Genomic DNA, 27381 nt, shown 5'->3' on the forward strand with positions numbered 1-27381 from the left:
TGGATGCTTGAGCATGGTGAAATAAATCTAGGGAAGTCAGTCCCTTCTCTTCTCAAGCAGGGGATCACGGGCCCTATTGCTAAGTGAAATGTTTATACTTCTGCACTTTGGTTTGCAATGGTAGGGTCCTGTTGATTTCTGAGACATACCTAAGATTTATTCTTGTCCTGGTTCAAAGTGATTGATTTTTTAAATGGTGCTAGTCTTTTCAGCATCCATATTCTTTGGTACCAAGTTTACATATACTTCTTTTCTGGACAAACTCAAAAATTTTAGTTTCTACTCCTGAGTCACACTACAAATCTGTCTAAAAGTATAAAACTGCACTCATGCTACAGCCTGAACATTGGGATGTCTTAGTATTTCTTTCAGCAGGTTAATTGGTTCACAACCTTTAAGCTCAGTCTTCTGCAAAGTCTTTGCCATAACGTAACATACATGGATTCTAGTCCAGTTCCTGATAGAGTTTTTATTTCAATCTGAAACGTCACACATACTTTACTCTCTGCACTCCTGCCAGCATTGTGGTTTTCTAAGCTCACATCAGAATTAACTTTTTACCTCTGCTTAAAGATTCTAAATTATCTCCATATGATATCTCCAAACCTTTTCAAAGTCCTTCCACAAAGCAGTTCCAAAGACTTCTGGAGCATATAGTCACAAATGACCCTGTTTTTTCATTACCAAATTTTTAGGAGATAAATTAAAGCTCCACCAATTATACCATGAGAAATTTCAGTTTTAAAAATCCTTCTGCTATGAACATCTAGTAGGATAAGCTACAATAAACATCTTTTCACTTTTGTAACTGAGATCCTAAAAGAAAAGAAACTTCCAGAGTCTAGACTATTCAAAGAGAATGATAAAACAGAGCATTAAGCAGTTGTCCTTGGTTTAAAAACCTCTCAAAGAAATCAGTAATATTTAGTCTTGCATGATACAGCATTAACATTAGATATTGTAATTGATGTAAATAATTTCAAGGAAAGGTGTTTTATGAGTTCCAACAGATTGAAATATATGTATGAAATGTAATGCAATTAAGTCTGTAATGGTTGCACCTTAAACTTTTGTTAGAACTTTTCAAATGCATAATTTATGAATTTTTTTGTAGCTGTGTTTAGATTGGTCTTGGATTCAGGATTACTATGAGTGTGCTCATTGCCTGTTCCCTCAATAAATCATACTCAAAGTAAAAATATAAAAAATAAAATAAATAATTAGTTTACTATTTGAAAAACCCAACTCTGTAGGAATGTAATACTGTATTTCATGCCTTTGACTCACAAGTGTGGTGGTTAATTTTGTGTGCTAATCTGACTGGCCACAGAATGTACAGATTAAACCCTTCTGTGAGTATGTCTTTGAGAGCATTTCTAGCTGAGATGACATCGGAATCCGTGAGCTCAAGGAAGCAGATTGCTTTCCCTGATCTGAGCAAGCATCATCCAATCTGTTAAGAACCTAAACAGAAAGAAATTGCAAAGGAAAGGAAAATTGTTCCTTACTGCTTTCTGTTTTTATCTGAGAGATCTCACCTTGCCTTCTCTGGTCCCTGATCTGGGACTTTCAGCATCAGCCTTACTAGTTATACCCCTGTCTGTTTTGGGTCTCCAGTTTGCAGATGATAGATCTTGTGGTTTTTGGTCTCCAAAATTGTGTGATCCAATTCCTCACAATAACACCCCCCAACGTGTGTGTGTGTGTGTGTGTGTGTGTGTGTGTGTGTGTGTGTGTGTACCTTAGTGGTTCTATCTGCTGAGTTCCAAACTGGTATCGTAAGAAGGCAAATAAACAAACAACCCACTAGGTATTTTGAAAAAATTTGACTGGCCTTATTTTTCTTATCTGTGAAAACAGACGAGTTGAGTAGATGAATGCCCATATATTTACTGTGTCATCATTCATTTATTAACTTACTATTTATTGAGTGCTTACTGTATATCTAATGCTTGGCATTTGAAGTTGAAAGGAGAGTTGTGCTCAAGAAAACAGTGGTCTATAGAGAGAAATAATAAAAAACAAATAAGACACAGTGTCACATTTAAGTAGATAAACATAGAATGGGCTGAATTAAGAAATTTGAAAGCAGCTAGGAGACAACTGCATTCCTTTAGGGTTAGCCCGGAGTATTGATTTTTTCCACTCATTGCTGTTTATGTCAACCTGCCTTTAAATTGAGTGCACTGTTACCCTCAAGCCTATAAACTTTACTGTTAAACTCAGCTTGGTTTGGGTTTTAAATGATTTCCCCCTACTAGCAGTGTTAACATGTTGAGGTTTTGCAGTTAGCTAGACAGGCTATGCTGGATAACAAATTGTTGTGAGAGATACTCAGTGGGGAGAGTGGAGTCCTGTATTCCCTGTGTCTGATTGCTATTTGATTCCAGATGAAAACAGCTAGAATTGCACTTGTGAAAGGAAAAGGAAAACAACTGGGAGACAGTTGAAGACTTCAGAGTTTTCTTAATTTTGTTTTTTGCCAGATGAAAGATATGTTAAGGTGTTTTATGACATGATGAAGACATGTACTGTTTTCTCCCACTGAATGATTTCTAGCTCTTTGCTGTCTGTGGCTTAGCTCTGTACTGTGCTGTGGGTTTTGGACTTTAATAATTAATATAGTGGCAGTTTTCTAGATCACAGTTATCATTATAGATGGCATATCACACTGTAGAAATAAAACTTCTGCCAAAGTTGTTATGTGCATCAAAAACAATATTTGTATTGTGAAATATGTCAACTGTAGAAAGCAGCACATAAAATGTTCTTTTGTCTTTAATATTTTTATAACTTAATGAATGTATTTTAATTAATATCTTTGCCTTTCTTGAGCTTAATGTAAGTCAAATCATATTCATGTAAGATATAGTTGCTTTTTTCACTCAACTTTATTTTCTTAGCTATATCAAAGTTACTGTTTATGACAAAGATTTGTTCACTTTTATTGCTGTATTGTAGGAAAATTTCACAATAAATATCTTTACTGTCCTTAGCAGAAAATTTAGTTGTTTATAGTTTGTGTCAGGACAAATATTGTTGCTAAGAATATTCTTTCAGCATATTTCTTTGTACACATAAATACAGGCAACAGATATAATTGGAGTCAAACTGTAGGGTTTTAGATGATACGTGTTTTCTTCAGATTGGTTGTGGCAATTTACATGTCCACCAGGTGCATATCAGTTCCTACTGAGTCACAGACTTTAAAATTTTTATCAGTTATATATAATATAATATAATATAATATCATATAATATATCTCTTTGTGGTTTAATTTTTAATTCCTTGATTACAGATGAGATTGAACATCTTTTCATATGCATATTAATCTTTCATAATCCTCATCTATGGAATACTCACACTCATGTCTGTGTTCATTTTCTTTGCTATTGAATTCTTTTATTTTTTATTAAAATTTCACAGGTTCTTTAAATGCTCTGGATATGAGTCTTTATTTTCAAAGTGTGTGTTGTATTTTTTCCATAGCCATTTCAAATCCATACAAAAGTAGAGAAAATAGTGGAGTGAATGCCAGGCACCTGAAACTCTACTGTAACTGTGTGGATTCCATCCGATCATGGTTATTCTTACTTCATCTGTACCTCTAATCACACTTTACTACCCTTCTCCCCAGACATCATAACATTTTTTTTCTCTATGGACTGTGTTTTCGGTGTCTTGTTGAAATTCTGTTAATTGAAGTCATGAAAACATCTTGTGTTTTCTTCTAATTGTTTTAAAACTTTCTCTTACACTAGTTATAATAGTCTCTGCTTCACTGATCTCTAATGCTACCTCTGAAATGTCAGTTTTCCAAGTTTGTGAAGTCTATATCCTATCCCTATGCTAATGCTCTTTTTAAATCTGTGTAACTTTTCAATAAATCAAATTAATGTGTCAAAAACTCTCAACTTTAGTCTTCTTAGAGATTTGATCTAGGGGCCAGGGATTTAGCTCAGTGACTCAAGCACTTGCTTGATAAGTGCAAGGTCATGAGTTCAATCCCTGATACAAAAAAAAAAAAAAAAAAGAAAGAAAGAAAGAAAGAAAGAAAAAGAAAATTGATCTGTCTTATTACCATCACTGTTCCTTGTAAATTTTAGAATTATATGTTTAAATTATAACAAAAACTTTTGGTATTTTTGCAATCTATGTAAAGGTAAATTTGAAGTTGAGTTGTATCTTACAGATTTGAATATGTTCCACTTTCCTATTTATTTAGTTTTCATTCCACTCATTATTCATCTTTAATTATAGTCCTTTCTCATTCAAGTTTTTCTCATCCAGCCTACTTCATAAGTTTCTTTCCTTTATCGGGTATATGTTTGCTTATTGAAGAAATCTTTCTTTAAATTGAGCTCAGCAGATTATTGTACTGTGTTTTCTTCTAAATGTTTTCAAACCTTCACTAGTCACTAATTAAAATTGTTCTCTTGTCTTCTGGAACAATTCCTTTTCATTTTTATACTATGTAACCCGCTGTGTCTATTGTTCCTCTTGATACAGGGTAAGTAAAAACAAGAATTTTTTATATCTGTATGGTTACTTCCTGGACAATGTCTGCTACATAATAAATGCTCAATAAATTATTTTGAAGGTAATTTGAATTTCACCATAATGGTCTTTCACAACTTTTGATAGATTTATTCCTTGGTTTAGTGGTATGCAGTAAATTGTTGACACAATTTACTAGATCACAGTTAAAATGGAAAATGGAAAGAAGGGAAATTATTTGTAGTTTGCTAAGTTCCATGTGGTAAATTCTCCTACCGTGACCAATGTCAAATTACTAAGCTGATATCACTGAATGTGGAGTTAGGAAGAATTGTTGAATAACACGTTATTATACAGTGTTCCCACCAGAAGGAAACAATGGTTTCAGTGACCTTAATGTCATAAGTAATTGTAATATGCAATAGCATAATTATTCAATTGTAGGTTTATATAATTTATTTTTAGAAAGTTGTATTTATCAGTGGATTCACAGCATTCTTTTTTTCAAGTTTTCTTTACATTTAATAGAAACTATACATAATAAATTTTTTACTGTATTTTACATAAATTTTACATAAATTACCACAGAAATTTACATAGATTAGAAGATACATGGTTATGGAGGGCCCAGTCCTATGGAATATTTCTCACAAGAAGTCAAGAGTTCAGTTACCGAGAAGGATTCAGACTGCCAGATTAAGTGGATGTGATAATGAAAGGCTGAAATGCAGGCCTTTGGGTAGATAACCAGACACTGGGACAATCAATATTTCAAAGGCACCATTCTTAAACGCAGCCCCTATCTAGCTGGGGATTTTTGCCCATGATTAGGAAATGCCATTCCAAAGATGTCTTTCCTATTAGACAAAGTTCCAAACACTCACTGAGTTTCAGAGATAGGGATTACCTGTCCTCCTTGCCCAGGATGGGAAGAAATCCACATCATTTGGACACTACTGAGCCATTCTCCCCAAATTTAGCTTTTATTTCACTAGAGCGCTCAGAAGGAAAAGAAGACAGAGTTGCCCCATTTAAATAAGAGGTGGTCAGAGATACTTGCTTAAAGAATGGAAAATTCAAATCCACCAAATCAAATAGTGCCTGGAATAAACTGTCAACTGATAGAAGTGGGTTCTAGTTTCCCATCTGCAGTAGCCAGTCCACTATGAGGCAATGATGTAGAGACTTTCTCAGGATTTCAAGATCCCTGGGATCTGAACCCATCTGTAGCCATCTGCATCTAGCCCAATATATCAACTGAGCCTTCAACAATTTCTTTGACTGAATGATCTTCAAGCATTAGTGAAGGATCAGAAAGCAAGGGTGAAGGAGTGCACTGCATATCATCACCTACAACATCCAAATCATCACTGAACTCCAGTGGTAAACTCTGAGTGGGCTGGAGCTCAGCAGCACTCAAGTACAGATCCATGGGGCCAGCTTCCAGATCGTCTGGCACAAACAGTACCTGCTCGGGCTTGTACATCTGAGGAGGCAGCTCAAAATTCAGTGGACAACAGGGATCCTCAGAATGGCTTGCAGGGGACCTCTTCAGATACCTGGCAGGGTGTATTCTTGTCTTTGAGGAAAGCAGTGTTTGAAGAGCACTTGATTCATATCCTGACAAGTCTGGGTGCAGCACTATCTGCTCATTGGAAGAGACTGATTAGAACAACGAACAGTATCCATGAAGGCCAAGCACCACTGAATGGAATGAGTGGTATGGGCTTCCTGGGCACCACCATCTGTGCCAGCGTTCTGCCTTCCTTCAGTTGCATGTTTAGTAAGGCTTCCTCCACTCCATAGTGCTGGCAATACACTGGAGACATTTTAATCACTTTAAAATCTCTCTTTCTTTACTAAGTGTCCCTCTGGGCTGGTCAGGAGACCGCTGCCTAAAGCCTCATGTTCCACTTTGCGGTTATGTAAGTACCGGCACTTCTTCTCGGGCAGGTGCTGAAGTTGTTTAAACTGATCAATGTATAAAGACTGCAAGCGAATTAATTTCTCACACATAATCAGGGCCACTTCTTCTGCTGTGTAGACGCTTGCATGTTTTAGGGGATCTTCTTGATCACTGTCTATGCTATCAGCTTCGCTGTCAGGGTCACCTTTCCATGTCTGATTCCCAGTAGTGGGTTCCTTGTCCCCATCACTCCAGCTGTCTTCATGCAGTATTTGACTGGCTTCACTATGGATACTTTCTGGAGTCTGAGATCCCACCTGCATCTCAGCATGTGAACTCAGCTGGCACAGCAGTGTTTCACCCATAGGCCCTGGGCTGGTCTTATTCATTTGAGCATGAAGTGCTAAGGCATTCCTATGAGCGTGTTCAGCACAGAAGGACACACCATCTTTCTTCTCCGGCTTTAAGGCAGCACTGGGACATCTTTTTCCATTCTTTGTGGATATATAACTACTCTGCTTGAAGGGTGTATTTTTGTCTTCGAGGATACGCTGAATGCAGATTCCTGTCCTTCCAGATGAGGGACTGAGAGCATGGGCGATGACTGAATGAACACAAGGGCTCCTGTGACCTGGGAACTGTTGTAATTCTGCTCTGGTTGTTTGGCAAGATATGAATCTGAATCCTGTTCATACCAAAACCTCCAGTGCTTGCCAGGCAACTACATCTGGGCGAGCCAGCCCTGATTCACAGCATTCTTGAAAATTGAACAGTAACTTCCTATAAACTATTCCAAAAACCACTATTTAGGTTCTTTGTATTTTGTGTGAATGTTGTGAATTATTGTTTAGTTGTTTTCTTAAACTAAGATTTATGATTATTTCTTGCTATCTTAAAGGAATGCAACTGACTTTTTATATAATATTCTCAGACTTGGCAAACTGGTCAGATACCTTCAGAATTTGAATAATTTATATGCGTGTTTTTTCAGGTTTCTGTTTAGACAGTTTTATCATCTATCAATAATAAGACTTTGTTTCTTCATTTTGAATTCTTATATATTTCATGTCATATTGCTTTATTATTTGTGTTGGCACAAATATTCATTATCATGTTAAATTTTAGTGATAATGGAAAGCATTGGTGTCTTGTTTCTGAATTTAAATAAGTGTTTTATGTTTCTTTTTGATACCTTTAGGACTGAAGGAATTTTCTTTTATTCATAGTTAAGTAAGAATTTGTTTCTATTTGTCACGTGTGGTTGTTTTATTTCATGATATGATTATTCTGAATTATTTGAGATGATCATGTACTATATAACAAAGAATGTTCAGTTTTTTAGGAATATTTTGTGACATATCTATTAACATAGTTTCAAGACAAAGAAAACCAATGATTAACAGAAGAACAAGAAAAAATAAAAAATAGGCATATAGGAAAAATAAATACATATGGATGACATAATTAGCTACTTGATCTATTGGAAAAATGCAGAACACTGGCATTGTAGGGATACTTTGCATTCTCGAGCTGTGTAGAATATGTGTCTCAAACTCCATGGAATATTGGTCATGCAGTAAGTGAGCTATACAGAAAGTCTCAGAAAATTTAACAGACTCTGTATCATTTATGCAATGTTTTCTGATCACAGTTAGGCTTTATATAGTACTTCTGAGCGATGTCTTCATACCTCATTTCACAAATTTGATTTTCACCTATGTATTATCTGCCTTTTATCCTATTCATTTTACTTCACATTTAATAATTAAGTTTGTAACTTCTGAAGTTTTACTAGTTTTTAATTTGCCAGTGTTTGTGCATTTACTTTAAATCATCTAAAATATTTAAAGAAGTTTTTCATGTATCAGTTTAAACGTAATTGTTTTATATTAGGTATTTGCTAAATACAGTGTCATCAGTCTTTGATCTTGCTATTTTCTGATGTTTCTAGATTCTGGTTATTGTTTGGAGTTTATAATCCATGGAATTTTGTCTGTTTTGCTTTATCAAAAACTTAGGCTGTAGTAATCTTTTTTTTTTTAATTTAAAGAAAAAGAAACAAAAAATACATGGAGATAAAAAAGGGTAGAAATAAAACAAAATTACAGAAAAACAAATCGTAAGAAATTGCTGGTTGATAAGTTGCACATTGTCATCTTAGAAATAGCTGTTCAGGTTATAGAATTAAAGTATTTAGAATGACATTCAAAAAGTAACCCTACAAACCGTTCTGCTCTATGATCGAACAAAAGCTCAGTAATATGGTTATCAGTCCTACACATTTGTTTTACATCTCAAAGAGAGTAAGATTAAACATATCAAAACAGAACATAACATTTAAAAAAAACAATTTAAAGAAATACAGATTTCAAAGCAAGTCCACTGGAGATCTTCATTATCTAACTGTCTCTAGTTTCTTACAAATAGTTGTCCCTATCTTCACCCACTTTATATACTTATTGCATATTATAGAACTAATCAAATCATTACAGGATGATGAAGTCTTTTTAGGTCCTCAAGTTCCAAATTAGGGAAGACAATAGTAACTACCATCGCATCTCTCATTCTCTTTGTGATAGCTGTCCCCATCTCTACATATGCTGAAATTGAACTCAAGAAACCAGTCCAATGTCATTCTAATCAGCGAACAATAGATTGCTAGGATTTATATTATAATGCTACAAAATAAGCCTCGGGTTTCTCAGCGTCTCTTCCTCAGAGTATCTGTTCCTTACATCTTGCATTATATAATCTGTTCCCATAAATAATTTAAAAAAAAACCCATGTGTGAATTTCTACATATATATCTATCCTCTCTTTATTATAGGGAAAACCAAGTCATAGCAAGACAGCAAAACAATTTCCTAGAAAAACATGCAATGGATAAGACATATAAGACTACAATATAAATGATCTTCCGTAGCTACTATGTTTTCTCTTGTTATTTTCAATAGATTTGTCCACAACACTGGCTTATTATAGTTAAACATAGTATCACCTATTTTTATAAAAACTTAACTTTGACAGCATTGTAGGATTTGAGAACTGTTACTAATTAATACCCGTATGGATATCCTTTACATCTTGTCATCCTCAGAGTAGTTGCCTCTACTTTTAGGGTTGATACTAACAAGCATACCAATTTCAAATAAAATCAGCCAAGGCAAACCCATAGTCTTATGATTCAGATTCAATTAAGATCAGTCATAGTAAGACAATGTAAGTAATACAGGATTTCAGTTTAAGTTAGTAGGAAAGTAAGGATAGTTACCATGGTATAACCTGCTATTTTTGGTTCAAGATGTCTGTGCCCTCAAATCTGACATGAGTGGACAGACCAGAACAAATTAAATTCAAACTAAATATGGCAATAGGACTACTGTGTCTTTTAAATCATTATACACCATTAACAATGACCTCTGCCTTTTTAAAATATAGTTTCAGAGCTGTCTATACCTAAGACTATAGCTTGCCGTCTCTGCCTCATGTCTGCTACTCCACTTTTCTGCTATAATTTGTCCACCTTATTACCTCATTCCATTGTCTGCCCTGTTCACTGAGGCCTCTCTGCCACTGTTGCTGGAATCCTGGTATCTCTTCCTCTCTTTCTCTGTAATGTCCTTCAGCACTCTCTGTAGGGTTGGATTGGTGGTCACAAACTCCCACAGTTCCTCCTTGTCTTGAAAGTATCTTATTTCTTCATTAATTTTGAGAGAGAGTTTTGATGGGTATATGAACTTTGGTTGCATATTTTTTTCCTTCAGGACTTGGAATATGTCTCCCCACTCCCTTCTTGACTTAAGAGTTTGTGTTGATAAGTCTGCTGTTATTTTGATAGTTTTCCTATTGTAGGTAATCTGCATCTTTTCTCTGGCTGCTTTTAATATTCTGTTCTTTTGGTGGATTTCTGGAATCTTGATTATTATATGTCTAGGCATAGATCTGTTTTGGTTGTAGGTAGCTGGTGTTCTGTATGCCTCTTTTATCTGGATATCATTTCTTTTTGTTATACATGGGAAATTTTGCTTTAATATATCTGTGAATATTTTTTGTATTTCATTTTTGGTTGCTCCTGCTTCCTCACTCACATTCTTTATTCTTAAGTTATGTATCTTTTTGTCATCCTCCAGTTTTTGAATTGCTTCTTTCTGGTTTCTTGTTATTTTTAAGAGGCTTTTTTTTTTCACGATCATATGCCATAAATCTCTCTTCAAGTTTCAGAAGGCTGTCTTTAGTTTCTGTCAAGGCATTTTGCCAGTGTTCAATGGAGTTTTTAGTTTCCTGATATTCTCTTTGGATCTGTTTCATGTATTCTAAGTTATGTTTAAATTCTTCTTCAGAAGTTTCTCTTTCTTTTCTGATTTCCTCAGTTCTTCCATCTGTGTTCTCTTGGATGGGGCTTGTCATTTCTTTAATTAATCTCTTTATATCTTGCCTCACTTGGGTCAGGAATACAGCTTTAAATTCCTCTATGAGATCATGTAGGTACTTTTTAATTTCTGCTGATGCTGTGTCGAGCAATGGATGGTTACTGTGCTTGTTCTCTTCAGTGTTTACTTCTCCTGGACTTACTTTCTCATGTTGGGCAGCTGGGGTTTTTTTTTAATTTTTATCTCTTGTCATGTTTCTGGTTTCTTTCAGACTGTCTTGGGGTTCTCTGGCCCTCTCTGAATTGCTTAGGGCCTTTCAGAAGCATGCTGACTTGAGTTTTTGCTGTCCTTCCCAATTTGCTGTTATCTGGGGTAGGCTGGGATGCAGGGGCGGTACAGGCTAGTCTCCAGCCTCTGTGCCAGTTAATCCGTAAATTAGGCTGTACTTTTTGGATGTCACTGAGTTGTGACTATTTTGTATCCGCTTATTGGGCCCCAAGCAGAGGCTTGGTTTAGCCCCAGTAGCTCCTGCCAGTTCTCTTTGTACCAGAAGCAGCTGACTAATGTCACTATGGCACAGGGTTCTGCCCAAATCCCAGCTGTTCTCTTCCAGACCTCTCTGTGACAGGAGCACCAGAACAGCAGATCTGCCCAAATCCAAGATGTCTCCCACTAGTTCTCTGTATGGAGCTGAAGCCAGCACATAATCAGGCTCTGCCCAATTTCAAGATGTCTTCCACCAGCCCTCCCTACAGAGGGACCTGGTGATGTCACCGAGCTGAAGTTTCTGCCCAACACTAAAATGTCTGCTGCCAGATTCTGTGTTATTGATTTCCCCATGGTGGCGGGCACTGTCCAGTTCCAAGATGTTCTCTGGCCAGCCCCAGCAGCCGCGGGGTTCCCAGTACTCACCAGAGTCCGGCACAGGTCCTCGTCCCGGGTCCTCTGCACACCAAGCTGCCCACCTTTCCCGCACTCCCGGCACAGCGTGGAATGGTGCACAGCGTGCGCTCCTGGCACAGTGAGGAGCGGTCAGAAATCTGCGCAGCATTTGGCTTTGGAACTCCAGAGCCTTGTATGATCTCCTCTGGTGCAGCGGTGCAGTCCTGGCTGCTACTCGGAGTCCCGGGTCTCAGTTTCCCGCAGTCACCAAAAGCCAACACAGCTTTTCCTGCTGGGTCCATGGGTCGGTTTGTTGATTTAAAGGCGCGGAATTTGCAGCCTCCCATTATCAGCGTTCACGGTCTCAGCACGACTTTAAATCCTCCAGCTGCACTGTCTTGGTTAATAAGAATCGCTATCGATTTGTCTGGCCCTCTCCATGTTGTCATATTCTAGCTTCTAGTATGATTTCTCCGGAGAGTCTCTTCACTCGATCCCCTAGCAAGCCGCCATTTTGATTGAATCCGGCTGTAGTAATCTTGAATTACTTGATACTAATACCTTGGCTTAAATTTTTGGACCACACAAATTATGTGAATTTAGTTCATAAGTCACCCATTTCCATCATATCCAGGAAAAATAGGTGTGTCTGTTTCTCATTTCATTCTGCAGGGTGTTTTTTGTTTCTGTTTTTGTTTTTCATTCACTATTTCATGGAAGATTTAAAAAAAAAACTCTTGCTTCATAATGTGTTCATAATTTTACTAAGTAATTTGACTAGTCCATGGGCATTTCTTCTTAAACCTTAATATTGGTGAAGCATGAATATGTTGTGGCATTTGTGTTTGTAAAGTACATAATCTCAAGGAACTTTCAACCTGGTAAAAAAGTGATTAGGAGATTACTTGCTAATATATTACTAAAAGGTGACTTCTTAAACCATTTCTATCTGTCATGTTTTGTTTCTCAAAGAATATCTTATATTCCTTTGAGTTAAGAATTTACATCAGTAAAGACTGAAGATTGAATTTTACTGACAGCCCTGAGGATATTCAAGGGCAATATGAACCACATGCTAGAATGATGGCATGTATTAAGGATATTCAGGTTACAACTTCTTCTAAATGAAAATTTATTATTTCATTATTCCTGAGACTTCATTTATTATGATCCTTGGGATTTGAGATAATTAGAGACAACAATAATAATCCCTTTATGTGTTACATACTATGGGCTCATTTATTTTGAAGGATTCCCAGTTGTTTCACGGACTGCATATAAAGTTCAGGGTGGGGAGCTCAGAGATGGAGAGGGAAATTCATATACATATGGATGTCTTTGATGTCCTGTGGGGAGCTCACAATCTGCAAACACAATAAATTTTGTAGAGTGTCACATGTGTTGTTAACCCCTCCCTGACACCACAGTTGCCATAGCAATTTGATGCTAGAGGGAGGATAATAATAATGACAAAATGATAAAAGATGATATCCACAACTGTTCTAATGAACAACAGTGAAAAAAAAGTGCTATGCATATATGCAAGAGATGTCAGGCTTCCTTCCATTTCTCAAGAATAAATGAATAATAAAATGTACTTGAAGCCTGGCGGCATATAATTAAAAATTATTGTAGAACTAGGCTTTGGTAGAACTAATGTTGTAAGAGAAAAATTGTACATTATGTATTCTTTCACTAAATGTTTTCCCTTCTGTCAAGTGGTAAATCAGGTAACCACTTAGAGGCACTGATTTAGATTTGCCTTGATCAAGCTGTATGACATGTCATCTTGGTAGGGACGTTGAGATGTTTTAACAGGAAAACTAAAGAATGTCAGTGGGAGCAGTGCTGAGACAGAGATGAGAAAATGTGAGGGTATTCATCCTTTGAATGACTGAGGACCGCACACCTACACCTTGCTCATCATTCAGGGTTATGGGAGACGCTAATGAACTTGAGCATAAAATGGAAACTTCAAAAGGAACCATGTGGACTTAACCAGCATTCCACAACTTGTCATGTGATTTTTAAAACTCTTACCCAATGAGTAAGTCAATATGATGCATTGATAGGATTACCACTTTTGCTGTCTGTGAGATCTGTCTGCAGATACCATCTCTGTTGTGTCCTTCAATGAAAACCAATATTGGTAAGTTATTTCATTTCTCTAAATTTCATTTGTTATCGCATACAAAAATGACAATAATAATACCTGCAGTTCATAGGGTTAGTATGTAGATTACATGTATGTAGCACATAATAACTCAGTACATAGCAATTCTAGAAAATTCTGGGAAAATACTTTTCTCATTGAATGATTAGATTTCTTCAAAATTTCCAGACATTTTTAGTAATCATTTAAGGGGTTTATTTACCCCCTTTGCATTTCCTTTGATGACACAGAAGCTGTATCTCATGACTTTTCTGGCATCATTTATTTAGAAACAAATTCATTTGGTCATGTCTAGTTGAAGCAGTCTTGTTTCATACAGGGTAGTACCCAAACATTTTGATGCTGTGTTGGAACCCCTTTCTTCCTGACTTGGGCTGCTTCAGGCCAGAGACAGGGAAGGGGGACTGGTTGGTGTCTTTATTTTACTATCTTAGCGCTTTGATTTTTCCTGCAGTTTTCTATGCTACATCTGGCTTTTCCAGAAAGTGACAGGTTGAGGAAGTAGGAACAAAAAAAGTTACAATTAACAATCATGGCCAATTCTTTTGAGATTTTCTAGGTGGCTGAGGGTGTTTTTTTGTGGATTCTTTGGAGACCTGCCTACAATGCTGCTAGGAATCTTTCCCATGGTGCTCTCTTGATGTGGGTGAATAAATCTCATTTGGCAGGTCAATTTTGGTTCCATCCTTATTCCCAGGACAATACTAGTGTTGCCATCTTGGTCCTAAGGATCCTCTTGGGCGGAGCTAAGATGACTCCTGCCAGCTGTCTCAAAGCGGTTTCCATCTGACACAGTTGCACATCCTTTGCTCCACACCTTCTGTAACTGTGCTTTGTCCTCAGTGTAGGGACCACTCTTGGGAATGTTGTCAGATCAGGTAGCCAACCAGAGTCTCTTTCTCTTTAGATTTCTTAGGCATAAGCTATACTGGTGCTAGGAGACACAGGAGTTTCTTGGACATCTTTTTCCTTGGGCATGAAGTGCAGGAAAATTACTCTTTGACCTGAAGGATTACCAAACTCTCCCAATCTCTCCTGCTTCTAAGGTGGGTGTCCAGATCAGGGCTATGAAAAAAGGTCTTGATATCCTCCTTTGTAAGGTCTGTGTAGTGATTTTGACACAAGCTAGATGTTCTAAAATTCAGTTTTATTTTGATAGTACCGTGAGTTTTTATAGACAGAATAGGTTCAGAGGCTCATTTTTATATGTCCTGTTACATCCTTACTTCAGATGTCTTGTCTAAATCCTGGGTTCCTCAGCTACCTGCTCCTCTGTTCACCTTGGCTATGCATTTGGAGTTTTCACCATTCTGCAGGTTTAAACACTTTCTACAGTGACATGGAAGTTAGGAAAGCATTATGGTATGGTTGGCCCCTGTATCCACAGATGCTGAATTCATGTATTTAATAACCATTTGCAGATGTGAAAGATTTTTAAAAAATTATTATTATTCTGAAAATGTATAGAATCTTTTTCCAAATCATTATAAAAGACCATAGTAGCCACTTACATAGCATTGATATTGTTTTAATATGATAAATAACCTAGGGATGATTTAAAAAATACAGGATGTGCCCAGGTCATATGCAATATTATTCCATATTGTATGATGAAACTGAGTATTCACAGATTTTGATATCTTTAGGAGATCCTGGAACCAACTCAGATGGATGCCATGACATTTGCAGTTTCTGTCTTAGTCTAAAGGCTACAAAATGAACATCTAGATGAAGAGATACTTAGGACAGCAAAATCTAGATGGGTCCTGAGTACTGAGCTTCTGTGTATCAGAGACTCCTTCTCAGCACATCAAGATATTCTCCAACCAAATCTAGGTTTCATGTAACAGGCAAGACTGATTAAAGCTTTAGCCACATGGCTGTACTCAGTATCTAGTTTTATTTCCCCTTTGACAGAAATGGGAGATCAGAATGCCAGTCCACTAATCCATGGTTGACTTTATGGTCCAGGCAGTACCCCACCTCACAATCATAAATTACTTTGCTAGCATAAATTTGGGTGTAATGCATAGCAGTTTGTATAATAACAAAACACTCTCATCACTCAGAAAATACCGAAGGACTTTTTGCTTTGTATCAAGAACTCATGACAAAAGGCACAACCTTGGAACTTGAGCATGTTTAGCACTTGCTTTGCACATCAGCCTAAAGCAAGGCCAGAAGAATCCCATTTAACATCCTATTACAGAGTAAAAGTGCACTAAAATTATTTGAACATAAAAGTTAATTCAGATAGGACACCCATGGCCTTTAAATTTGAATGTGATACCTTTAAATATTTTTGGGGTTTTTTTCACCAAGTTAGGTAATTATAAGTGAAAGGAAATGGTATAGATCAAAGAACTCATTGAAAAATTTCATCCTTGATAAGTAGTGACATATTTTTAATATTTGTTGTAAACACCCTGAAGGTCTTGCCTTGGTCTTTTGGTAAACTGATTTAGATGGAGATTCTCTGGGTACCAAAAGTTCTGAGAGCAGTGACATATATTAAGAAAGATATTTAGATATTTATATATTAAGAAAGATATTTTCCTGTTTTAAAAGATGTATACTTATAATATGTCCCTTATAAATCTTAATCTAGATTTGGAAAGGAATCATATCAGGTAACTTGTAAATTTTTAAAGATGTTTAAGGGAACTGAAATGCTTTTAATTTGAAGAACATTTTGCATTTATGTTAAGACTTTTTGAAAGACTAATTTTTTCATAACCTGGAAATTGATTTTATTGCAGATCTCCTTGAATATAGGAACAATTATTTTTGAAATTCAGTTGAACAGTGTTGGTTATGATAATTGGGAATGCTCCAGACAGAGGGTATCTTAAAAACCATATGGCGTGCTTCAAATAAAAGATGTCTATAAATAAAACTTCAAGGGATTGGAATTTTTCACAAAAACATATTTTAAATATCAAAAGTACATTGTCATCTTATACTGCAGAATTTTCCTTTAGCTTTGTGACTTATGAGTTAGATTATGCGGTAGTGATATTTTTATTAAGGACACCAATAAGATTGTTGCTATAGATAGATCCTATTCTTGAAAAATGTTCATGCCCCAAATCCAATACTATTCAGACTAGCCCTAGCTGGAAACTAACCTCAGTGTTAATTCTACTCTAAGCATTATTGTTGAGCTACACGTTTATTACTGTGTTTATAATGTTTAGAAAATTGGATGATTCAGTTTCATACTTAAATTTTAACCTAGAGTACAAACTATGGTAAGCAGTCTCTCTCTGTGATGCAGTGTGCTGCTGAGCTATATCCCTAGCACATAGTATAATTCTCATATCTAAATTTACAGCACTCATAATTTTAGGATAAATTGTGAGAAAATTAGCCCACTAATTTTCCTCCAGGATCAGTGAAAGACCAATATTTTGAATCTTTTTCAAATTCTTCTTCTCAAGCCACTTGTTTACATCCTGCAAGCAAAAGGTGTTCCCTGCTTCTCATTTGTCAAGTTCAAATTTTAGCTTTGATTTTAATGCCTTTTTTTTTAGAAATTAAGAGTTTTAGAATCTTAACTATACTTACTTGAGTAAAGCATTGGAAAGAATTTTGTAAAGTTAATAGCAGCAGTAGGAGTTAGAATACAGCTTTCCAAAACTGTGCGACAAATTTAGCAGGTAGCAAGTTCTTGATCTTGACTTCTTCTTTTTATTTTTAAAATAAATTATACTTAATGAACAACTGTGGAAAAGTAGCTGATGTAGGGGGTAAGATGAATAACAGACTTCCTATTCAATCCAGTGAGAACAACAAGTAACATCATGTTCCAGGTGCTACGAGATATGTATGTGTATATAAAATGAATATAAAACATGTGTATCGTATCATTTGAAGTCTTCGTGTTAACCTTCTCAGAGAGACCATATTTTATAAATGAAATATTTTATAAGTGAAGAAAGTGAGGTAGTGCGACACCCTATACCTTGCTCAAGTTTCCATACCACTAGGGGATGGAGTTCCAATAAATCCAGAAAGTTTGGTTTCAAAATTTGTGCCTGTCACTTACTGTCATTCCAAACTCCTAACTGAAGGATCAATGAAGAGAAAGAGTGTATATATATAGTACTTTAGGTTTGGAGACGATTTCCTTCAACACCATTTTGAGGACTGAGAAATGAAAGTCTCATTTAGGTCACCTGTAGGCTTAAAAGTCAACGATGCAGGTCAGCTTTGGTTCGTCTTTGGGCAGGTGCATGCTAAGATGCAGAGCAGAGGTTAGTAGGCTGTTGCATGCTTCAGCAAGGGTGCCAGGCCGGTGACCATGGCAAGTGTCATACTCGGGAGATATTATGGGCTCTAAGAGAAAGCCAGAAACCTCAGCCCCATTGGTGAATAGGAATTTTGGGAGGAAATAACTCTAAATGATGACTGTCTTTCATTTATATTATTTAAAAGTTATAGTTTACCTCGAAATGTTAAATACAAAAGCAGTGGCCATGTTTTGTGAACTTTTGCCACTATTAGGAAAGTAAATTGTGTGTCTGAATTACCAAGTTGGTAAGAGTGTCTTTTGGGTGAATTATTTATTGGAAAGATTTCCCAATCACATGCTGTGAGTCAGTCATGGTTCAGTGAGGTTCCAGGCATGAGACTAAATTAAACAGTCAGGAGCTCTGCTCTGAAGGAACTTCTATGGGGAGGTAAGTATACAAATACCCAAAGTGATTGACTGGATACAAGTGCTACAAGGAGACAGCATGTGAGAGGGCATAGGAATTCTTCTAGGAAGCCCCTAAGCTACAAACAGGAAATTCTCCTGCTTCTGGAAGGGAAGACAAACTGAACTCTTCCACATTAGCACATAGTGGCAGATAATGCCATGGAGGTCTGAAGGAGGATCTGTCACAGAATCAGTGCTACCATTAAGTTTCAGTATAAAAGTGACCAGCTGATGAATTAGAAAGCTGAAGATTTGTCAAGAACAGAATAACCTGCCCACTGTAAATTTTTGAGGAACAGCTAAAAAAAAGGACCATTGAAAGTGTCTGGAAATCTATATTCTGACCCTTATCCTGCCACCTATTAGATATGGGGGGTAAACAGTAACCTTCTCTGTTCTATGATTTATTTCTATAGAGAAAGAAAAGTAAAATGGAGTCAGGGATGGTGGTGCACACCTCTAATCCTAGCACTCTGGGAGGCTGAGACAAGAAGATTACAAATTTGAGTCCTACCTGGACGACTTGATGAGACCTTGTCTTACTGTAAAGAAAAAGGTGTGTGTGTGTGTGTGTGTGTGTGTGTGTGTGTGTGTATGACATATATGTATATATGACAGATATATATATATATATATATGACATATATGTATATATACAGATGCATATATGACAGATATACAGATATGTGTATTATCATGGTATACTGGGTAACAAGCCTGTGTGAAGGTGAGCTATTCTACATTGAGAGCACCCATTCATCATGCCCAGGGTATTGGACCTGCTCCATCTGAAGTCTGTGCAGGCTTCTACCACAAAATAAGGATCTCAGCAGATATTCCAGTTTTATTTAACTAAAGTTATTCTATGTAAAAGTAAATTATTGCAGAAACATTTTCATTTCAGTTATGTTGATAACAGTCTATTTGAGAACAGCTGTGTTTTATTTATTTTTATTCAGTATCTAATTTGGAGAAAATAAGAAATACAGAGATGTGTGAAATAGAGATGTGCTTTTCTGAACAGCCATCATCCATGTTATTGACATCAGCCACTGGGCAATTTAACCTACTCAAAATAATATATTCACTAAGAATCTAGTAACCTTGAATCAAAAATGAAAGCTTACTTGTTCCATAAGAGATAGTCAAATCAGTAAGAGAAAACCTAAAGCCTGTATTTTCTTGGGCAACATGATTTCTATAATTACAATAGAAAACTGTTTCTCCAGGTGTTCCCTGGAAAGGCATTGATGGGTAATATTAACGGTATCAGCATTTCCATGCTATGACTACCAATGCAATCATTTCCTCAGGTTTCTGTATTTTTTCTGCAATATCATTTTAAAGATGAACCAAACGCTATTTCTTTTTTCAGGGTATTTCTTCCTCTACATTGTTTCAAGCAGTTAACAGATATCCTACATTGCAGGAGTAAAAGTTGTCATGGTGATCTATAAAAAAAAATTTCAGACACATTCATTCTGAAAGAGTTTCATCTTTGGAAGGGAAATGGTTTCTGTAATATACATATAATTATTGCAGTAAATTATTTTGCGGGTATGAAGCAAGTGAAATCTAAGCTCTATAAACTCATATGAATTCTTCTATTAAAACTTTTCTTGAGATTTTTGGTTTATTATTTTGTAAAAGCATTTTATTGTGAAAGTATTTTATACAGTCTCCTCTGTAAACTTTGAAAAAGAAAAAACTCAAAGGAAACAATATATTTTTGTTGGTTTAAAGGACCTATAGCCTAGAAATATATCAGAATAACATAGACATAAAAAATTAGCTCATAGGCATTCATTTTCTTGCCAAATTGTGAAAATTTCTTTTAGAGAAAAAATTTGTAAATAAGTAACTGAAATAATCTCATGTCACATTTTCTCAGAGTCACCATTGTTAGAATGAGAGAAATTCAGTTTTTGTGAGTATTCTGTCAGCATTTGTGCTAGCAAGTTATGTTTAAACTGTTTGCAAATATGAGATTACTTTTTTATCTTGAGGTGCTCCTTCTTTTAAAAAAGTGTAAATGGGTTACGGCATTCATTTTATAAGTCATTTACAAAAGTTTGCCCCGTTTTACCTCTTGTCACACTGAGGAATTATGGCGTGATTTTCATTTTGTCAGCAAATCATTGTGTGCCAGGCAAGAGACTACATAGTGTATACAGCAGCATTCTCTAATGGATTGCAGGTCCTGCATGAGAATGTGCAGTGTGCTCATTAAAATTAGAGCAACAGAAAAAGCAGAATAAATTGCCACCAAGTATTTGACTATGACACTTACATGTATTTCTTCTTAACATGCCTGTGGCCATGTCACTGTAAATTGTCCATGTGGATTGTAGTGACAGCTTTATGGACTAAAGTTAGAGGCCCAGCCTCTTACTTGGCTAAATGCTGACAGCCTAAATGAGAAGAACACAGAACAAATAGCTTCTGAAGAGCTGTGGGATTGTTATGACAAATTTTAGGCACCAGCCATCCTGAACATTGGGAATTTGTAGTAAGAAAAAGAAGAAAAGCAACGTCTAATGATTTCTCAATTTGACAAACGTGAAACTCCTATACCTGAAGCTGTGAAACATGCAACAGTACTACCTACCTCTCAGGATGGGGTGAAAGCTTCTAGCCCAGGGCCAACAGCACATTAGGGATGTCACACTTCCTTAATTTTCCTTTGCTTCTAGCTCCCAAGCCATCTAAGGAAATGCATGTGAAGTGGGAAATTTGTGATATTAGCAATAACCATCACAAGCAATTGGAGCAAAAGATTGGGGAAACTGAGGACGAGTCCAGGAAGTAGTGGGATTTGTTTAGTTTTTTTTTTTTTTTTTTTTATTTAAGAGGAAAAAGAGAAAAACACAAAACAAACCAAAGCGGCGTAAGGGTACACGCAATACAGAACTACAAAACAAAACAAAACAAAACAAAACAAAACAAAACAAAACAAAACAAAAAAACATAACAGTAAGAAATCACCTGCTAGTAGATTACACACTATCTTCTTGAAAATAGTTCCTCAAATCACAGTATCAAAGAACACAAGGTGGACATTCAAACAGGGAGACTGCAAACAGCTGTGTTCAATGTTCCAAAAACATTGATAAAGTCAGCTATTTAACACCCCCAAACACACTTGCTGTTATATCCGTTAGAGCTCTTTTTCTTTTTTTTTTCCCTCTCTTTTTTACAACAAAATTTACACATCTTGGATTTTATTACTCCTTAGTGCTTATTACTTTCTTTGGGCGGGGGGAAGAATACAGTCAAATATGGCAAAACAAAGCTGTCAGTCAATACCAAGGATAGACATAGCACATGGTGTAGAACAGAGTACAAGTTTATCAACAATGGTTATCAACGTTGTCCCTTGTTTCCTTAAAAAGAATTGTCTATCTTATTAGATATTATAAAGTTGGACAAAACAGTAGAGAACAAGACCAATAAAACTTAGGCATTGTAAACATTACAGGACTTCCAAAGAAGACAATAGTCAAACCAGAATGGGTATCTTAGTGAATCTTATTGTCTTCAAAGTAGTTGCCTATGTCTTCAAACTTGATACTATCATATAGAATGGAACAGAGTCTAATCAGTCAAAACAAGATCGTGGGAGTACTACAGGACTTCAAAACAAGTTAATAGGAAATCGAAAAGAGTTACTATTTATATATCCTAATTTTTTTGAATTTTTTCTTTAATTAAGACAAACATAAGAAATGACTAAATAATTTTTTTTGAAACAATAAGGGGGAGATTGAGATAAAACAGGACATAACAATATAACAATAGAGGTCACAGCATGACTGTTTCAACAACCTAGTACTTCACCACCTTATAACCTGACTTAATAGTAGTTACCATAGTGTCGTTTTCCTTGAAATATTTGGATAAAACTTCATATACTCTAGCTTCAAATATTTTCATATCAAGAGCCCAGAATAAAGCCTTTCTAATTAATGAGTGAAAACTTTATAAGGCTTCAAGGCCACCTAATGGGGAATCATGATTACCACATATTTTTATATATTTGAATCATTATTTACATTAGGGAAACTATTCAGTATTCACACATGCGAGATTGATTTATTTCACTTATGAGTATGGTCTCAAGCTGTGCCCATTTATTGATAAATATCTCAATGTGATCCTTCTTTATAGCTGAATAATACTCCATTGTATAGAAATACCACAACTTTTTTATCCATTCCTCAGTTGATGGGCACTTGGGTTGTTTCCAAGATCTGGCGATTACAAATTGTGCTGCTATAAACATAGGTGCACATATATCACTGTGGTATGATGCTTTCAGTTGTTCTGGGAATATGCCTAGAAGTGGAATAGCTGGAATAAATGGGATTTCCAGTCCCAACTTTTTGAGAAATCTCCAGACAGATCTCCACAAAGGCTGTACCAGTCTACACTCCCACCAGCAGTGCAGGAGAGTTCCTTTTTCCCCACAGCCTCTCCAGCATTTGTTGTCGGTTTTCTTGATCCTGGCCATTCTTTCAGGAGTGAGATGGTATCTCAGTGTGGTTTTAATTTGCATTTCTCTAATGACCAATGATGATGAGCATTTTTTCATGTATTTATTTGCCATTTGCATTTCTTCATCTGAGAATTGCATATTCATCTCAGATGCCCATCTTTGGATTGGATCTTTGAATTTCGGAGGTCTGAGTTTCTTTAATTCTTTATATGTTTTAGACAAGAGGCCCTTGTCTGAGAGAGAGTTCACTAAAATATTTTCCCAGTTTGTGGGTTTTCTTTTCACTATGCTGGAGATTTCTTTTGACATGCAGAAACTTTTTAATAAGAAGTGGTCCCAGTTATTGATTCTGGGAAGTATTTCCCGTGCGGTTTGAGTCCTGTTCATGAATTCTTTACCTACTCCTATGTCTCCAAGGTTTCTACCTATTTTGTCTTCCAATAGATTTAGTGTTTCTGTTTTAATATTCAGATCTTTGACCCATTTAGATTTTAATTTAGTACATGGTGATAGACATGGGTCTAGCTTTAGTTTTCGGCAAATGGAGAGCCAGTTTTTCCAGCACCATTTATTAGAGACTGTCGTTCTTCCAGTGAACCTGCTTGGCTCCTTTATCAAAAATAAGGTGGTTGAGTGTGTTCGTAGTTGTGGTTGTATCTTCTAATCTATTCCACTGATCTTCAGCTCTGTTTTGATTCCAATACCATGTTGATTTTACTACTGTTGCTTTGTAGTATAACTTCAAGTCAGGGATTGTGATGCCTCCTGCTTTGTTTTTGCTGCTTAGAATTGCCTTTGCGATTCTAGGTCTCTTCTGGTTCCAGATGAAATTCAGGAGTGATTTCTCTAGATCTATAAGGTATGTTGATGGTATTTCTATTGGGATTGCATTGAATCTGTATAACAGTTTTGGGAGAATGGCCATTTTCACAATGTTTGTTCTTCCTATCCATGAGCAAGGGATGTCTTTCCATTTTCTGAGATCATCTTCAATTTCCTTTTTCAGTGTATTATAATTTTCACTGTATAAGTCTTTCACTTCTTTCGTAAGAGTAATTCCTAAATATTGCATTTTTTTGCTTGCTAATGTGAATAGTCCAGTTTCTCTTATTTCCCTCTCTGTAATTTTGTTTTTTGTGTATAGGAATGCTATTGATTTCTGAGTATTGATTTTGTATCCAGCCACATTACTGAATTTATTTATTGTATCTAAGAGTATTTCAATGGAGTTTAGGGGGTCTTCTATGTAGAGTATCATGTCATCTGCAAACAATGATAATTTAACTTCTTCTTTTCCTATCTTTACCCCTTTTATTTCTCTTTCTTGCCTAATTGCTCTGGCTAGTACTTCCAGTACTATATTAAATAGGAGTGGTGATAAAGGACATCCTTGTCTTGTACCCGATTTTAAAGTAAAGGCTTTCAATTTTTGGCCATTTAGTATGATGCTGGCTGTTGGTTTGTCATAAATGGCCTTTATTATATTGAGGTAAAGACCATTTATTCCAATTTTCTGTAAAGTTCTTATCATGAATAAGTGTTGGACCTTATCGAAGGCTTTTTGGGATTTGTTTAGTTTTTGATGGACTTGAGCTTCCAGCCTGAAAGGAGTTGGGGAGGGATCTTGGTAGCTGACCTTGGAGGACCAAGGCTCAGCAGCATGGTTCCCCTGGTATCTCTCAGTTGCATTGGAGGCAGCTAAGGTATGCAGATAATTGTAGAGGGTTTAAACTTGACATGTCCAGCTGCCTGTGGACTTGCTTTTTTAGGCACTGTGGACATTTTGAGAATTTTTTTTGCTAGAATCATGGCAACATTTATAGAGAAATGTGTGTCTGGAGAGTAGCAGATTTCAGAGATAAGTTTTAGACATATGGAGATTATATGAGATGAAGAAGACTCAGAAGAACAGAAGAAAGGTTATGCTTTTGGGTTGATTAGGAGGGAGAGAGAGACAGAGAGAGAAAGAAGAGGAAGAAAAAGAGAAGAAGGAAAAGAAAGAAGAGGAAGAATAGGAGAGGAGTGAAGGAGAGGAAGTGGAGGAGGAGGAAGGAAGAGTAACTAACTTGACTGACTTTGATGTATTCTCATATTTAGCAGATAAGTGGAAATGAAACCAGTAAAACAGTAAAGGAAAGATTACTAAGGAGGAAGGAGAGACTAACGCAGCATTGTTACTTTGGGTGAGAGAAAAGGAGACTAATGTCCCACCAAGTTTGCTCATTCTGTGGTAGCTTTAATGTTTTAACTTGCTTTGTTTTTATAACAGTCTAATGAAAGAGACAGGATTTTCACTAAAATATCACATATAAAAAGAGACTCGTAATTAAATAGGCTGTACAAATTCTAAGTAGTCAAGTTGTATATGAACCAAGGATTATCTGCCTTTAAACTTGCTCTTATAATTACAGAGTTAAGAATTTAAAGTTAAGAATTTAAAACAGAAGGCTTAAAATAATTTGACCAGCAGAAAAAGTGAAAACTGCACAGATCCATTGGCTTTGATTGTTAAGAGATATTTGGTGAAGTTCAAGGAAATTGTTTCGATTGAAAGTTGAAAAGATGCTTGACAAAGGATTAAGGAAAAGTTGGTGGTCAGAAAAGAAAAGATGGATTCTCTAATGAAACTGGGAGTATGAAATAAGAGTTGAATGATTAGTTTTTGATGACTGGAATCAGAGAAAGTTTTGAGTAATGATAGAACACTTGATTTTTTTTTAGCAACTCATGAGAACTTAGTTGGATGGGAAGGTATTTTTGGTAAGTAAGAGCTGTTGGAGATTGACTGGTCTGTGTCTTACACTGAAGAAAAGTATTTACCCTTCAAGATAAATGAAGGAGAAGGAAGAAGGTCCTAGCACTTTTCATGACAGGATCATTTTTTTTTAATTTTGAAAAGAATAAAACCAAATGAGAAAAAAGAAAAAAAATAGGGTCATTCAAAACAATAGACATAGTACATGATTTAAAACCATAATACAAGGTGATCTACAATGGTTACCATGATGTCTCATTATCTTCCATAGAATTGCCCATATCATCAGGTACAATAAAACTGAACATAGCAGTACAGAACAAAATCAATGAAACAAAACATTGGAAACATTCTAGGACTTCAAAACAGGGTAATAGTCAAACCAGAATGGGTATCATAGTGAATCTTATTGTCTTCAGACTAGTTGCCTATAATCTCAGACTTGATACTATCAAAAATAACAGATTCAAATAAAATCAGTCAAGACATGACAGCAATCAAAACAGATTCATATAAAATCAGTCAAAGCAAGGCAGTGAAATACATGGCTTCAGATTAAGTTAATAGAAAACTAAAAATGGTTACCATAGTGTATCTTGGTATCTTTGAAATAGCTGTCCATACCATCAAATCTAGTACAAGCAGAAAAACTGGAACAGAATATAACCAAAGTAAACAGAACAATGCAAACAATATAAGTTTCAAATCATGATACAAAATTACCAATGACCTCAGCTTTCTCTATTTAGACAATTCCTCCCCTTTCACTTTCTCAGGGTACATTGTACATTTTGTATCCCACTAACTCCATTAGTATTTAGATTAGGGAGGCAACCCGCTATTTACCTAAGTGGTTCTAAACCTTTTTATCTCTGAGCTTGGTCTCAAGTTGTATCCATTTACCTATAAGAGCTTCAGGTTTTCCTTCCTTATAGATGAGTAGTTCTCCTTATATAAGTGTTACATCTTTGCAAGCAATCTGCAGCTGATGGGTGAGCTACCCCCGCTTTTTTTCTGGTTCCCTGTCACATGGAGCATTATTTTCTCATCTTTGACTTTCAGTCCGTAAACCCTCTTTGAGGCTGATTATATTTCCTATACAGAGCATCTCAATGGATCCTATCTCCTGATCTACTCTGCCTGTTTTTTTTTTTTGTTGTTGTTGTTAGTATATCAAGGCCATCTGTGTTAGAGATTATAGCCAACCTTCTCTGCCTTGTTTCTGTTATGCTGTTTTTCTTCTTTTGGTTGTCTATTCTTCTCCTTCATTCTACTTCTTCTCCACTCATTGAGGCCTCTCGGCCACTGTTCCTGGAACCCTGGTTTCTTTCTCTAGAATGTTCTTCAGTATTTTTTGTAGGGTTGGATTGGTTATAATCAACACCCCCAGTTTCCCTTTGTCATGGAAGCATTTTGTTTCTCCATTAATTTTGAGAGATAGTTTTGTAGGGTACATCAATCTGGGCTGGAAGTTATTTTCTTTTAGGGCTTGGAATACTTCGCTCCAAGCTCTTCTTGATTTGATGGTCTGTGTGAAGAAGTCTGCCATGATTCTGATGGGTTTTCCTTTATAGATGATCTGTTTCTTTTCTCTAATAGCT

The 27381-nt window shown here is 36.1% G+C and overlaps 1 protein-coding gene and 1 pseudogene across 3 annotated transcripts in view; one reads left to right on the forward strand and one right to left on the reverse strand.

Moving 5' to 3' along the window:
* Tmem117 (transmembrane protein 117) overlaps positions 1-27381 on the forward strand; it is a 487955-nt gene that overhangs the window by 171470 nt on the left and 289104 nt on the right. The window lies entirely within an intron of this gene.
* On the reverse strand, positions 5612-7096 carry LOC101788892 (KAT8 regulatory NSL complex subunit 2-like; annotated as a pseudogene).

This window comes from Cavia porcellus, unplaced genomic scaffold, assembly GCF_034190915.1.
Source record: "Cavia porcellus strain 051 isolate PalLab524CR breed Dunkin Hartley unplaced genomic scaffold, mCavPor4.1 scaffold_8, whole genome shotgun sequence".
In the NCBI taxonomy this organism is placed as follows: Eukaryota; Metazoa; Chordata; class Mammalia; order Rodentia; family Caviidae; genus Cavia; species Cavia porcellus.